Source organism: Bison bison, unplaced genomic scaffold, assembly GCF_000754665.1.
Source record: "Bison bison bison isolate TAMUID 2011002044 unplaced genomic scaffold, Bison_UMD1.0 scf7180017863017, whole genome shotgun sequence".
NCBI lineage: Eukaryota > Metazoa > Chordata > Mammalia > Artiodactyla > Bovidae > Bison > Bison bison.
In genome coordinates, this window is record NW_011493589.1 from 116,576 (window position 1) to 130,778 (window position 14,203).

A 14,203-nucleotide genomic window follows, 5' to 3' on the forward strand; every position below is an offset into this window, starting at 1 on the left:
GCATAGTCAATAAAGCAGAAGTAGATGTTTTTCTGGAACTCTCTTGCTTTTTTGATGATCCAGCAGATGTTGGCAATTTGATCTCTGGTTCCTCTGCCTTTTCTACATCCAGCTTGTACATCTGGAAGTTCTTATTTCAGGTACTGCTGAAGCCTAGCTTGAAGAATTTTGAGCATTACCTTGCTATCAAGTGAAATGAGTGCAATTGTGCAGTAGTTTGAGCATTCTTTGGCATTGCCCTTCTTTGGGATTGGAATGAAAACTGACATTTTCCAGTCCTGTGGCCACTGCTGAATTTTCCAAATTTGCTTACACTTGGAGTGCAAATCCACTTTCACAGCATCATCTTTTAGGATTTGAAATAGCTCAACTGGAATTCCATCACCTCCACTAGCTTTGTATGTAGTGATACTTCCTAAGACCCACTTGACTTCACACTCCAGGATGTTTGGCTATAGGTGAATGACCACACCATCGTGGTTTATCCGAGTCATTAAGACCTTTTTTGTAAAGTTCTTCGGTGTATTCTTGCCACAGAGTATTTGGCTTCTTAAATCCATGATTCATTTGGAATTTATTCTTATGTATGGTATAAGATATGGACTTAATTTTATCTTTTCCCAAATGACTGTCCAGTCTCAGTACCATTTATTAAAAAACCCATTTTTGCTCTGGTGATTTGACATATACATTTGTCATATTCCACAGTTCTGTATGTATGTGTGTGTGGTCAGTTGTTCAGTTGTATCTGATTCTCTGTAGCCCCATAGACTGGAGCTCACCAGGATCCTCTGTCCATGAAATTTTCCAGGGAAGAATACTGGAGTGGATAGCCATTTCCAGGGGATCTTCCAGACCCAGGAATCGAACCCTTGTCTCTTGTGTCTTCTGCATTGATAGGCAGATTTTTTTACCACTAGCACCACTGGCAAGCCCCTGTATGTATGAGGGTCTATTTCTTGGCTTTCTGTTCTACTCTACTTTTCAGTCTGTGCCAAGAGGGTTTAGAATAGATTTTAGTATTTGGCAGAGCTAATCTTCCATGTAGATTATTCCTGGTTGTTTTTCTATATGAAGCTTTAGCATAAACTTTCTAACTCCTTTTAAAAAAAAAGGTATATTTCTTTTTCATTGAAGCACAGTTGATTTACTATATTATATAGTTTCAGATATGCAACATAGTGATTCACATTTTAAAAGATTATACTCCATTTATAGCTATTGTAAAACATTGATTGTATTCCCTGTGTTGTACAATATATCCTTGTAGCTTATTTATTTTATACACAGTAGTTTGTACCTCTTAATCCTCTTTCCCATCTTGCCTCACCTTCCTTCCTCTCCCCACTAGTAACCACTAGTTTGTTCTCTGTATCTGTGAGTCTGTTTCTTTTTTGTTGTTGTTGTACTCACTAGATTTTCTTTTTTAGATTCCACTTATAAGTGGTATTATATAGTATCTGTCTTTCTCCATCTGCCCTATTTCACTCAGCATAATACCCTACAAGTGTATCTATATCGGAGAAGGCAATGGCACCCCACTCCAGTACTCTTGCCTGGAAAATCCCATGGACACAGAAGCCTGGTAGGCTGCAGTCCATAGGGTCTCGGAAAGTCGGACACGACTGAGCGACTTCACTTTCACTTTTCACTTTCATGCATTAGAGAAGGAAATGGCAACCCACTCCAGTGGTCTTGCCTGGAGAATCCCAGGAACGGGGGAGCCTGGTGGGCTGCCGTCAGGGGTCGCACAGAGTTGAACACGACTGAAGCGACTTAGCAGCAGCAGCAGCAGGTTACTTTATCTTCTTGGTTGCTGTTGTAAATGAGTTTTTCCCTCTCATTTTACCAGCTAACTTTTTAGGAAAGCCAATAGTTTCTACGTGTTACTGATAGAACATGTTACTTTACTGAATTATTTTTATTTTAGTCATTGATTATCTTGAGTTTTACAGTTGCCTGATCAGCCTCTCTGCAAATAGAAATGCTTTTGATTCTTTTGAATTCTTACCTGCCCAATCTGTCATTGCTTTCCTCTTCCCTAATTGCACTGTTTTTAACACCTCCAGTATTAAAAGTATCTTAGTTCCCCAACCAGGGATCACACACACACACCCTGCCTTGGCAGACAGTATTAACCATTGGACCACCAGAAAGTCCCATTAGATGGATACATTTTTATGTTAATCTAGCTGTGATTAACGAAATGTCAGTGAATTCCTATTTTCATTTTCTTTTACCACAAATGAATGTTGACTTTCATAAAAAGTTTTGCAGCATCTGTGCAGGCAATCATTTGATTTTTCTCTTTAGATCTGTTAATAGGTTTTATTGTATTAATAAACTTCTTAGGAGTGACCCCATCTTGAATTTCTGTAATAGTCCCCATCTTGTCATGATGTATTATTTTCTTAACTTGCTGTTAAATTCTGTTTATCAGTTTTTATTTTGAAATTGGACCTCAATTTTCATATATCATATTGCTTGCTAATTTTACTTTCTCTGACCTATCTTTAACAGGTACAGGCATCAGAGCTATATTTGCTTCAGAAAATAATTAGGAAAACTTTCTTCTTTTTTAGTGCTCTGAGAGAATTTAGGGGCTATCTTATTTTTGAAAGTTTAGTAGTACTTTCCCCTGGAATCATATAGGCCTCACACATTTTGAGGCTGTAGTTCCTTGGTTACTTTCTTCATACATTCCATAAACATTAGTCTGAACTTTCTAAATCTAAAAAAAGCAGTTTTGCTTAACTATATTTCCCTAGGAAATTATCCATGTCACCCATTTTTTTTCAAATTGATTTGCATAGGTGACTGCAAAATACTAATTTCTTTCTGTTTTAATAGTTATTTCTCCTATGTCATTTTTTATTTTGTATTTTTGTGCTTTCTCCCCTTCTTTTTTTTAAGTTAGCAAGTGGTTTATTTATTTTGTTATTTATTTTTAAAAACCAGAAATTTGATTTAGTGGTTAGAACTACTATTTTTCTACCTACCTAATTTCTTTTATCTTTAATTTTTCCATATTTGTGTTTTCCTTTAGTTAGTTTTTTGTTGTTGTTGTTGTTCTAGTTGAACAAAAAAGCCTTGGTTCAAAAAGATTTTTGAGCTGGGAATTTAATTCATTTATTCAAAATCTTTTATTGTTGTTGACAAACGTGTTTAAGGCTATGAATTTTCCTATGGTCACTGCTTTCAATGTGTCCTATCTCCTCTTCTGATATATTGTGTTTATATTATCATTATGCTTTAGAAATTTTACTTTATAATTTTCCGTTCATCTAAGAGTCTGCAGTAGAAATTTTTATATGTTCAGGTGGAACAGCGTTTTTTGTTTTTTGTTGTTAATAATTTTTAGTTTTATTTCATTGCAAACAGAGGCTGTTGTTTTTAATAGCTCTACTTTATAGAACTTTAGTGATATTTTCTTTGTGACCTGATAGATGACCTTGTTCCTTATGAATGATCTTTGTACCTTGAGAGGAAGTTGTATTTTCTATTATCAGGATGAAAAGTCATGTGATACCTTTTTGATTATGTTGCTTAGCTCTTGTATTCTCATTTATTTTTGGTTCACTAGATTTGTCTTATTCTGAGTGGTGTGTTGAATCTTCTCTTTATTGGTGGGTTTTTTACCTTTGCCTCTTTACATCTCTTTCAATTGCCACTTTGTAAGTGTGGAGTTCTGTTGCATTATTGCATCCTGTGGTATGTAGGTCTTTATAATAAAAATCACTTCATTGTGATTTGTGATTTTAGCTTTAAAACACATAGACTTTTTTTTTAAGCCCATATTACTTTCTTCCTGAAATGCTTTTCTGCAACCCACCCACTTCATGTGAGTGATTCCTGCTTATCTTTCCCATTGGTGTTTATATGTCATGCCTTTCTCTGACTTCCCCACAATTTAAGTTGTCCTTTCATTATAATTTCTCATGATGAATCTATAAATTCATCAAATCTCTCTCTACATGTTAGGTTCTTCCTATGTGCCAGGCAGGATTTCAGGTACTGAGGAAGGAGTTGTGAATAAGGAAGCAAGAATGTACCCTCAGACAGCTCACAGACATTATTTGCTTTTTTCTTAACATTTAATAAATTTAGTATTAAATAGGTTAACAGTGCCTGTCTGTTTGTTGTCTGTAGACAACATGAGAAAAAGGACAGTGTTTTGTTCACTGTTGATACAGTAGGCACATATGGTGGATACTGCGTACGTACTAGATGAATCCATGGCTCAGATGGTAACGAATCTGCCTGCAATGCAGGAAACCTAGGTTTGATCCTCGGGCTGGGAAAAGACCCAGGAGGAGGGCATGGCAACCCACTCCAGTATTCTTGCCTGGAGAATCCCCATGGACAGGGGAGCCTGATGGGCTACAGTCCATGGGGTCGCAAAGAGTCAGACATGACTGTATGACTAAGCACACACAGCACACATGAATTTATAGATCTATGTTTATTTTTATATTTCACATGTTTTATTTTCCAGGCTAGTAGAAACTATTCAGAATTACACACACACAATTTTTTTTTTTCTGTTAAACTGCACATTTTTCTCATTCAGGTGCAATCTGAAATGTCTCACAAAGAAATTTCACTGAGAAACAGTCTAGGCTTCCCTTTCAATTCAGCAAACATTCCCCTCACTTTCACCTTTGAATAAATGGGTGAATTAATTTTCTAATCCAGGGACTAGAAGCCAGGAACCAGCTGGCTCTCCTGTAGATGTCTCAAAATGAATGGGCTGTGGTCCATAAGGAGGATGCACTATTCTGATGGGTAACAGCGCTGAAGGAACTGAAGTTAGGAGTCAGTCACTGAAACCAAAGTTCTATCTTTTCCAGGAGAGTTTTACTGTTTTTATTATTATTAAATTGTTTTGGCTGCACAATGTGGCTTGTGGGACTTTAGTTCCCTGACCAGGAATTGAATCCAGGCTCTCAGCAGTGAGGGTGGAGTCCTAACCCACTAGACCATCAGCAAATTCCTGAGGAGAGTTTTAGAAGAGCAAAGAATTTCATATCTTTTAAAACCCAAAAGATGCCTTTTGGACGGATACCTGGTCTGTGGTGATGATGTGTGGTTGACAGAAGCACAGGGCACAATATAAGCAGAGCACCAGCAAGGTTTGAACACAAATAATTCATGGGCAATTCATGAGTGTCCCCAGGACTGGAGTGACCTCCCTCTACTTCTAGGTCCCATGTGTTCATATCACTTTAGAGGAGGGATTCTCAGATGTCAGGGAGAATGTCCAAGTCACCATGAACTGTAGAGCCCCTTCAAATATATTTAGTTGCACCATGGAGGGGCAGGTGGGTCGGGGAGGAGACACAGTTACCACCTACCACCCGGGCCCATCAGTGTGGAAACCACTGCCTGGGTGAGGGGCTGCTGCAGAGCCGGGTGGATGCATGCACCCTGGCGTCTTGGTGCAGGAGAAAGTTGAGGACAAACTTTAGCAAGGGGCTTCCCATGTGGTGCTAGTGATGAAGAAGCTGCCTACCAATGCAGAAGATATAAGAGATATGGATTCAATCCCTGGCTGAGGAAGAATCTCTGGAGGAAAGTATGGCAACCCTCTCCAGAATTCTTGCCTGGAGAATCGCATGGACAGAAGAGCCTGGCAGGCTACAGTCCATAGGGTCACAAAGAGCTGGACATGACTGAAGTGATCTAGTCACACATGAACGCAACTTTAGTGCAACAGTCTTATCAGAGATGACACTTAATTGGTTAATGAGAGTGGTGTCCTAGTCCTTCTCAGTACATCCAATTCTGTGTTCTTGAACCTTTGAATCCAGTCAGTAATTCAATAGCTTATTCAGGATCAGAAGATGATACAAGTGAAGGGATCAGGGTGATTCCATGCCCTTATTTGCACATGTGACTCACAGGGTGTGTCATGTATACAGTACATACAGATCGTTTCCCTTGGGTTAACTTCCTTTGTGAAAAGTATGTCTGTTCTTATTCTATATATAGAATATAGACTCTATACTAAAGATAATTTGATATTAAGAAGTAGGATTCCAGAAAACCTTTCCTTGGTAGACAGAAATCAAAGTGAGGATCTGAGGAAGTGAGGGGAAGGATGACACCCTGAGTCCCTTCACCCTCCACAAAAACTGCTTCTCCACCTGTTAGTTCCTAGTGGAAAGAGGACTTTGAACAGAAAGACCAGAAGTTCACTTCTAGGCATGAGGGAAAGATGTTCGGATGATGCAAATCAGCTTTGAGGATAGAAGAATCCATTATCAAGGTTTTGTGTGCTTGGGAGGTTTATTCATTTTTATGGCCACCTAAAAAGTGAACACAGGACATAGTGGCCCAAAACAGCATTTATTATTTTCCAGTTTATGTGGACAGGAATTAGGAAGCAGCTTAGCTGGCTGGTTCTAGCTCTTGAGATTGTGGTCATGGTATTGGTTGGGCTGCAGTCTTCCAGGGGCTTGACTTCAAGATGGTGCACCCACGTGGCTGCTGTTATTTCTAGAATATTCTATAGGTGATATGAGTCACCCCTACTCAGAATGAGAGGGGACTACAGAGGGCGCAAATGCTGGGAGGTGGAGTCACTCAGGGTGGCCACCACAGGAGGTCATGCCTGATGTCAGCACAGAAGGGTGTAGAAAAGCTGCAATTCATTAAAGGTAAGAACAGCCTCATCAAGTGGATAGGGGAATGGGTTGGAACAAGGATTGGACAACAGGAGCCCAGAATCTTAGGGAACTTGGGCTTAAAGTTAAGCTTATAAGTAGAATGTTTGGGGGATATTAGAAAATTGTGTTTTTCATCTAGAAACCTGGGCACTAAGGTGTGAACGGAGAAGATTGGGATGGCAATGGAGTGATGTGAATACCTGTATGCAGAACATGATCTGGGGGAGGTCCATTCTGCAGGTGACCCAGGATGCTGACCATGTGGGGCTTTTGAGAGCTAGTGAGGATCACATGAGACTTGATGGCAGCACCAAACCAAACAGCCTCGGTGACATGGTTGATGGAGCAAGAGGTGATAAGGCTTTAAAGCAGAGATATAACCTGTAACAGCAGCTACTCCACTGCACCTACCTTGAAAGGGCAGCAAGACCACAAGTAGGAGCGAGACTTCCTATTGGATTCACCAGCCGCAGCCAATGCAATACTTAGCTGGAGACCAAGTGAGACTCAAAAAAAGTCCTCATACGTTTCTGTTATTTTGCTTTCCCATGCATCCATCCATCCCATGCTTGTTGTTTTTTTATTTTGTGCTTTGATTCACTAGACAAAAAACAAAATAGTTGAATTTTCAATTCATAAAACTGTGTTTTTCCCAAATCAAGACCACGGTATTCTGTCTCGAGTGTGTAACCACAGTAACCAAGGAGAAGGGAGCTAGTATTTGTTGAGGGTGGAAGTCACACAATTAACAAATGTAAGTGAGTGAGTGAGTGAGTGAGTGAAGTTGCTCAGTCTTGTCTGACTTTTTGCGACCCCATGGACTGTAGCCTAACCAGGTTCCTCCATCCATGGGATTTTCCAGGCAAGAATACTGGAATTGGTTGCCATTTCCTTCTCCAGGAGATCTTCCCGACCCAAGGACTGAACCCAGGTCTCCCAGGTCTCATGCAATGCGGGAGACCCAGGTTGGATTCCTGGGTCGGGAAGATCCCCTGGAGAAGGAAATGGCAATCCACTCCAGCACTCTTGCCTGGAAAATCCCATGGACGGAGGAGCCTGATAGGCTACAGTCCATGGGGTCGCAAAGAGTCGGACACAACTGAGCGACTTCACTTCATTCACTCCCGCATCGTAGGCAAATGCTTTACCGTCTGAGCTACCAGGCAAACCTGAAACTAAATTCAGGTTACTCAGTCTGTCTGTGCCCTTTGGATCACATCACCCAAAATGATTTATTTTTTTATTTAGGTCAATAGCTCTCTGTCTCCTGATCCTCGTTGTTGCTTCTTTTGAGAAGTCTCCTTGCCCCCAAGCATACCTGAAATAACTCCAAAGAAAATTACATGACAATATCTCCATTCCTTAAAGAAAAGTTAGGTGTAAGTAACCTTTGGTAAACATCTATATTGGTCTCACACATAATTGTAAGGATTCCTATTAAATTATGGACAATCAAGCAAAATTCTTTTCAGTGTGTGTACAAAAAGAAGTACTTATAAACAGAACTTTGGTTAATAGATATAATTCTCAACAGATAATATGTTTATAATACTCAATATGCAACATAAGCATAGTATAATACTCTCTACAAGTTGTGTTTCCACATTTAAAAACATTTTATTTTATACTGTAATATAGTTGATCAATAATGTGTAAGTTACAGGTACATAGTAAAGTGATTCAGTTATAAATATATATGTATCTATTCTTTTTCAATTCTTTTCCCATTTAGGTTGTTATATAATATTGAGCAAAGTTCCCTGTGCTGTACAGTAGCATTATCCATATTGTTATGAGCTGATTTGTGTCCCCCCAAATTCATGTACTGAAGCTCTAACTCTCATACTTCAGACTGTGTGACAATATTTGGAGACAGGGTCTTTAAAGAGGTAACTGAATTGAAATGAGGCGTTTAGGGTGGGCCCTAATCAAAAAAAACTAGTGGCCTTATAAGAAGAGGAGATTAGGATACAAACAAGCACAGAGGGAAGCTCATAGGAGGATCATGGGAAGACACAGGGAGAAGGTGGCCACTGACAGGACAAGGTGAGAGACCTCGGAAAGAACCACCCCTGCTGACACCTGAATCTTGGACTTCCACCCTCCAGAACAGTGAGCAATAAATGTCTTGTTGTTTAAACTGCCCACTTTGTGGTATTTTGTTATAACAGCCTCAGCAAATTAATACACATGTTTTACAGATGAGGGGATTCACCAGTTGAGAACCGAAACGCCGCACAGGTATGAGCCCCTCTCAGGCTCAGATGTGGGCCCACCCGACCAGGAAGCCATGTCCTGCACCCCACTCCAAGCAGAACATGCTCCAGGAAAATGATAAATGCTAGCTATGATTTTACACCCCTCCCTGGGTTCTCTCACTAGCCCTCTTCACAAGAAGCCCTTCTCAGGTTTGCAGAGTAGACCAGGCCGAGCCTCTATGCTTATTTGCTGGCTGGATTCCCACTGTGCACTTTGAGAATTCAACTGCCACTTTAATTTTTAATACTATCTATAAGAGCTTCTTGAATAATTCCGAAGATCCAAGAGAACATTTTTCTTCCTAAGACATGCTTGTCATAAACAAGGTATTTTACTGTTTTTGAAAAGGAAATTGATGGCTGGAGTTTCATTATTAGTCACAGCAAAGCCTGAGAACCCCTGTGGCCACCCCTTCAAGCCTGAAAGCTTGGAATACATATGGGCTTCATCTGGCAGAACCGGCTCTGGTCAGCTCTACTTACTGACACAACCAGTGTCCAGACCCACAGGGTGTGCTGTGCAAAGAAAACCAGCCTGTTGGGTTCAGGACTGTGCCAAAGACACACCCTCATGCTCCCCCAGATTTCTTTTGCTCCAATCTTGGTCACTCCCTCCTTCACTGAAACTCAACCGGCACCAAAAACCAGTGAAGCAACCGGTTTGCACAGAGGGTGGCTCCAGAACCACGTGGGGTTTATTATTGGCCACCTTGTAAACAAAGGAGCCGAGGACTCTTTTCAGTTCCAGAGGGGTCTGATGGCTAAGTGTGCAGTCAGGCGCCTGGTGGCTGTATAGGCAAGCTTGCTCTCACTCTGGCTGTGCCCTGGGCAGGCATCTAGTCACTGCTGCCTCCCCAGCTTCTGATATTTGGCCTTAGTATTTCTAGCTTTTAAAAAAAAATTATTTTATTTTATTCAAGTATAGTTGATTTACAATACTGTGTTTGTTAGTTGCTGCTGTACAGAGAAGGAAATGGCAACCCACTCCAATATCCTTGCCTGGAGAATCCCAGGGATGGGGGAGCCTGGTGGGCTGCCGTCTATGGGGTTGCACAGAGTCGGACATGACTGAAGTGACTTAGCAGCTGTACAGTGATGTGATTCAGTTATACATGCATGTGTACTAAGTTGGTTCAGTCATGTCCGACTCTTTGTGATGCTGTGGACTGTTGCCTACCTGTCTCCTCTGTCCATGGGATTCTCTAGGCAAGAATGCTGGAGTGGGTTGCCATGCCCTCCTCCAGGGGATCTTCCCAACCCAGAGATCAAGCCCATGTCTCCTGTGTCTACTGCATTGGCAGGCAGATTCTTTGCCATTAGCACCACCATATATATATGTGGGCGTCCCTGGTGGCTCAGATGGTAAAGAATCTGCCTGCAATGAAGGAGACTCCAGTATTCTTGTCTGGAGAATCCCACGGGCAGAGGAACCTGGTGGGCTACAGTCCATGGGGTCTCAAAGAGACATGACTGAGTGACTTACACATAGGCACACACACACACACACACACACACACATTCTTCATATTCTTTTCCATTACGGTTTAACACAGGATATTGAATATAGTTACCTGTAATATTTTTACCTTTTTAACGTTGATGCTTTTTTGGACCCTAGAGTCTCAGAACTCAGCCCTTGGCCTCTCCTTTCCTGGGTCTGCGCTCCTCTTGCCTGAAATGTCTGCCCCACGAGGAGCCCTTTGCACCCCTTTGCTCACCCACAGAGTCCAGCCAGCAGTCCTCAATGCAGTGCTTAACAATGGCATTTCTCCTACATGGTGTTCTCTATTTATTTATTTTTTCAGACGTTAATCTGCACAGCATGTGATCTTAATTCCCTGGCCGGGGATCAAGCCTGCACCCCTGCATTGGGAGTGTGAGACTTGACCTCTGGACCACCAGAGACGTCCTTTCAGTCTCCACTATTTATATTGAGAAGTGCACTGTCTGAGGAGGATGGACAAGTGTGTAGAGTTTCCTTTGTATTACTCTAAACCTGGTGGGGGTTGTTTTTTGAGTTCTCCCCTGTGACCAGGGCAGTTTTAACTTACATTAAATCTGTGTAACTTGGGTTCTTCCTCTTTTATTGTGTTCATCTCATCCTGGTAATTTAAACACCTCCTTTGACTCACAGAGACATTCAACAGTTAAGGGCTCAAGCAAGTCAGGTCAAACCAGGTAACTTCTACTCCTTTCCAGGAACAGAACAAAGTCACCTGAGGTGCTTGGCTGTCCTCGAGTCCTTTTTCTTCTGACAGTCTTTCTGTGTCTTTTCATTTATTCTGTATATTTTTTAAACTCTCAGGTCTCCTGTTATGGGAATTTAATGAAAAGAAAACTAATATTTCTAGCACCACAAAACCTTTCTTGCTGCTCATTTTCCTTTACGAAGTTATTTCAAATGAACACATTTGAAGGCATTCCCTTTGGAGTACAGGAATTCTGTCTGTGAGATCGAAGGGCAGAGTTCAAAATTTATAGAATCTAGATTCCCGTGGCTACCAGGCACAGTCTATATTGCTAGGGAAGAACAGTGCAGAAGAACTCAGCCTGAAGTTCTGATATCTGGTTTCCTGTCCTTGCTTGTGAGGTCCAGAGCTCCAGGCTCAGTCCCAGGCCTGTGTGGGTGTAGCAACCCAGGGAGTCATTGCTAAGAGGCCTGCCTATAAATTGCATCTCTCTTCACCTTCCACCCCTACAGAGCCCCACTGAGAGGGCCTGGGAGGAGGCAACACCCTAGGGTCTGAGGATCACAGGGAGGGCTCTTCCCAGGGTGAGTGATGGCCATACCTCTGGCCAGACCCACAAAGACCCTTGTGATGTAGTTCAGTAAAGGCAATGGAAAAGGATCTCCAGACAGTAATAACACTATAAAATATTTTGTATGTGTGTGCTAAGTGGCTTTAGTCATGTCCAACTCTTTGCAACCCCGATGACTGTACCCCACCAGGCTCCTCTGTCCATGGGATTCTCCAGGCAAGAACACTGGAGCAGGTTGTCATGCCTTCCTCCAAGGGATCTTCCTGACCCAGGATCTTATGTCTCCTGTGTTGGCAGGCAAGTTCCATACCACTAGCATTGCCTGGAAAGTGCATAAAATATTTCATAACGAGACTTAAAACTTTCCAATTTTTACTGTTTATGAAACCATCTGAATGAACAAACCTTTACAATTACATAAAAAATTTTAAACATAAAATATTTGATTATTAACAACTCCTTATGTTAACAAAGGGACTCAATCAGTGTTTATGGAATTGATGTAAGGAATGGACAAAATGACTTTGGCAATATACAGGTACAAAGATACTATTTTAGTGGGACATGAATTCCCTTCTCAAATTTTTAAGCCTTCTCTCTATAATCCACCTAATATCCTAATAAACATTAAAAAAGCTTACAAAAGGATAATTTTACCTCAGTCTTTAAAAAAAAATACTTCCAAACTGTTGTGGGTTTTCTATTCTCTTTTTTTCTTCTTAATTCTCAGGTTTTATTATTTTATGCACATTTGCAATCTTCTCCGCTTGATAGCACAAGACATTAGAGGCCTGCTTCTTCTGTCTTTCCTGAATGATCAGGATTTCCTCATGTAGTCTGTGCAACCCAGATTGAGTCGATGATCAAGGACTGCTCTGTGACATGCTGCTGAAGGCTTGCTTTTTTTTTTAAGTGTCATTATTAAAATTACCACCTTGTTTTGCTGTCTCATGTATGTGTGATTGTTTGCTAGCAGGTTATAAGGTACAGTGAAAACCTCTCACTCCTGAGAGTTACCAGCTGGGCGACTTTGGGTCCCTCGGAACTGCCATTTCCTAATCTATAAAGCTGGGGAAATAATAGTGCACATTTCAATGTTTTGAGTATTAAACATGACAACACATACCAAATGCTTAGGAAACTGTGAGCTTCATAAGTGTGGCTCTAATGTGTTGAAGTTTTGTGATCAAAAGAAGGGGGAACAGGGAGGAGGGTCTTTTGGGGGCACAAGGTTGCTTCATTTCGAAGGATAGGGGTTGACATTCTCCCATTCAGAAGCTCGTCCTCAGGCACCCCTGACTTGCTATTTTACTTTGCACATCCTGTTACTCCACCCTCAGTCTTTGTTTGTTTTTCCCCTGAAGTCCCACCACCACCACCACCCCGCCAGAACCCTGCCTCCCCTACCCTCCAAACCACCCGCCTCCTGCCCTCTTCTTCCCAGCTGTTGCTGATCCCCCTTAAGGGGAAATACTCGTATTTCCATTCCTGTAATGGAAATGAAGTAATGGAGAGGAGCTACACTGCACCGCCATTATAGTTATTTTATAGATATTTACTCTCTTACTGGGATTATAAACTCCTGCAAATCCAGATCTTGCTCCAAGCCTATCTGTACACATATTGCCACTGTTCTTGCTTGGGATTGCTCTACCCAATGACTGGGCCAATAACTGTATCCCTTCCCCTCCAAAATCAAACTAATGACACAATTTCACTGTGCCAAGGGCAGTATCCATCCTTTAACACTTTCTAGGTGCACATAACAGAGAAAGCGACCTCTGCATTAAAGCATCCCTTCTCAAAGAGGGACTTGGGCATCTTTGGCCTTTGGATGTGCACACATTCATCCAAAGCATTACACAGCCACTGCAAACCCAGGAGCGGATTGTGAGCCCTATTTGAATGTATGAAAATTCTTTTCTCTTCCCCATTGTAGGATTGTGGCAATCCTTCCCTCAGCTGGAAAGATCTAGAAAGGAGAGGTGATTGCACTTTCTAGAAGGGAAGAAGACAATTCTGTCATTTCAGAATTGCTGGCCCAGGCAATTACAGCTTCTAGGAAAGGATTGTGTGGTGAGTTCTTATCTTCAGGGTGGCTGAAAAACTAGAGGAGGTCAGGGTTTTGCAACAGCTAAGAAGGATTTCTAAAGCGTTCTTATCATCTTCGAGGATGTGGGCAGCTGGGAAATGTCTGGCCTGGGGAGTTTCTGTGATGTGTGTTTGGGGAGGGAAGTTGGAAACATATGAGTTGCTACAAGGGACTGGGGAGGAGGATTTTTTATGGGAAGGGTCAGAACAGCTGGGAAGGCACGTCGTCACTGGGAGGCTGCAGCAGCCCTGAGGGAATGGCAATGGAGGTGTTTCCCCTTAAGGGGGATCAGCAACAGCTGGGAAGAGGGGGGCACGAGGGAGGTGGGTTGGAGGATAGGGGAGGCAGAGGACTGGCGGGGTGGTGGTGGTGGCGGGACTTCAGGGGAAAAATAAACAGACTGAGGGCGGAAAGGGTCCCTCAGT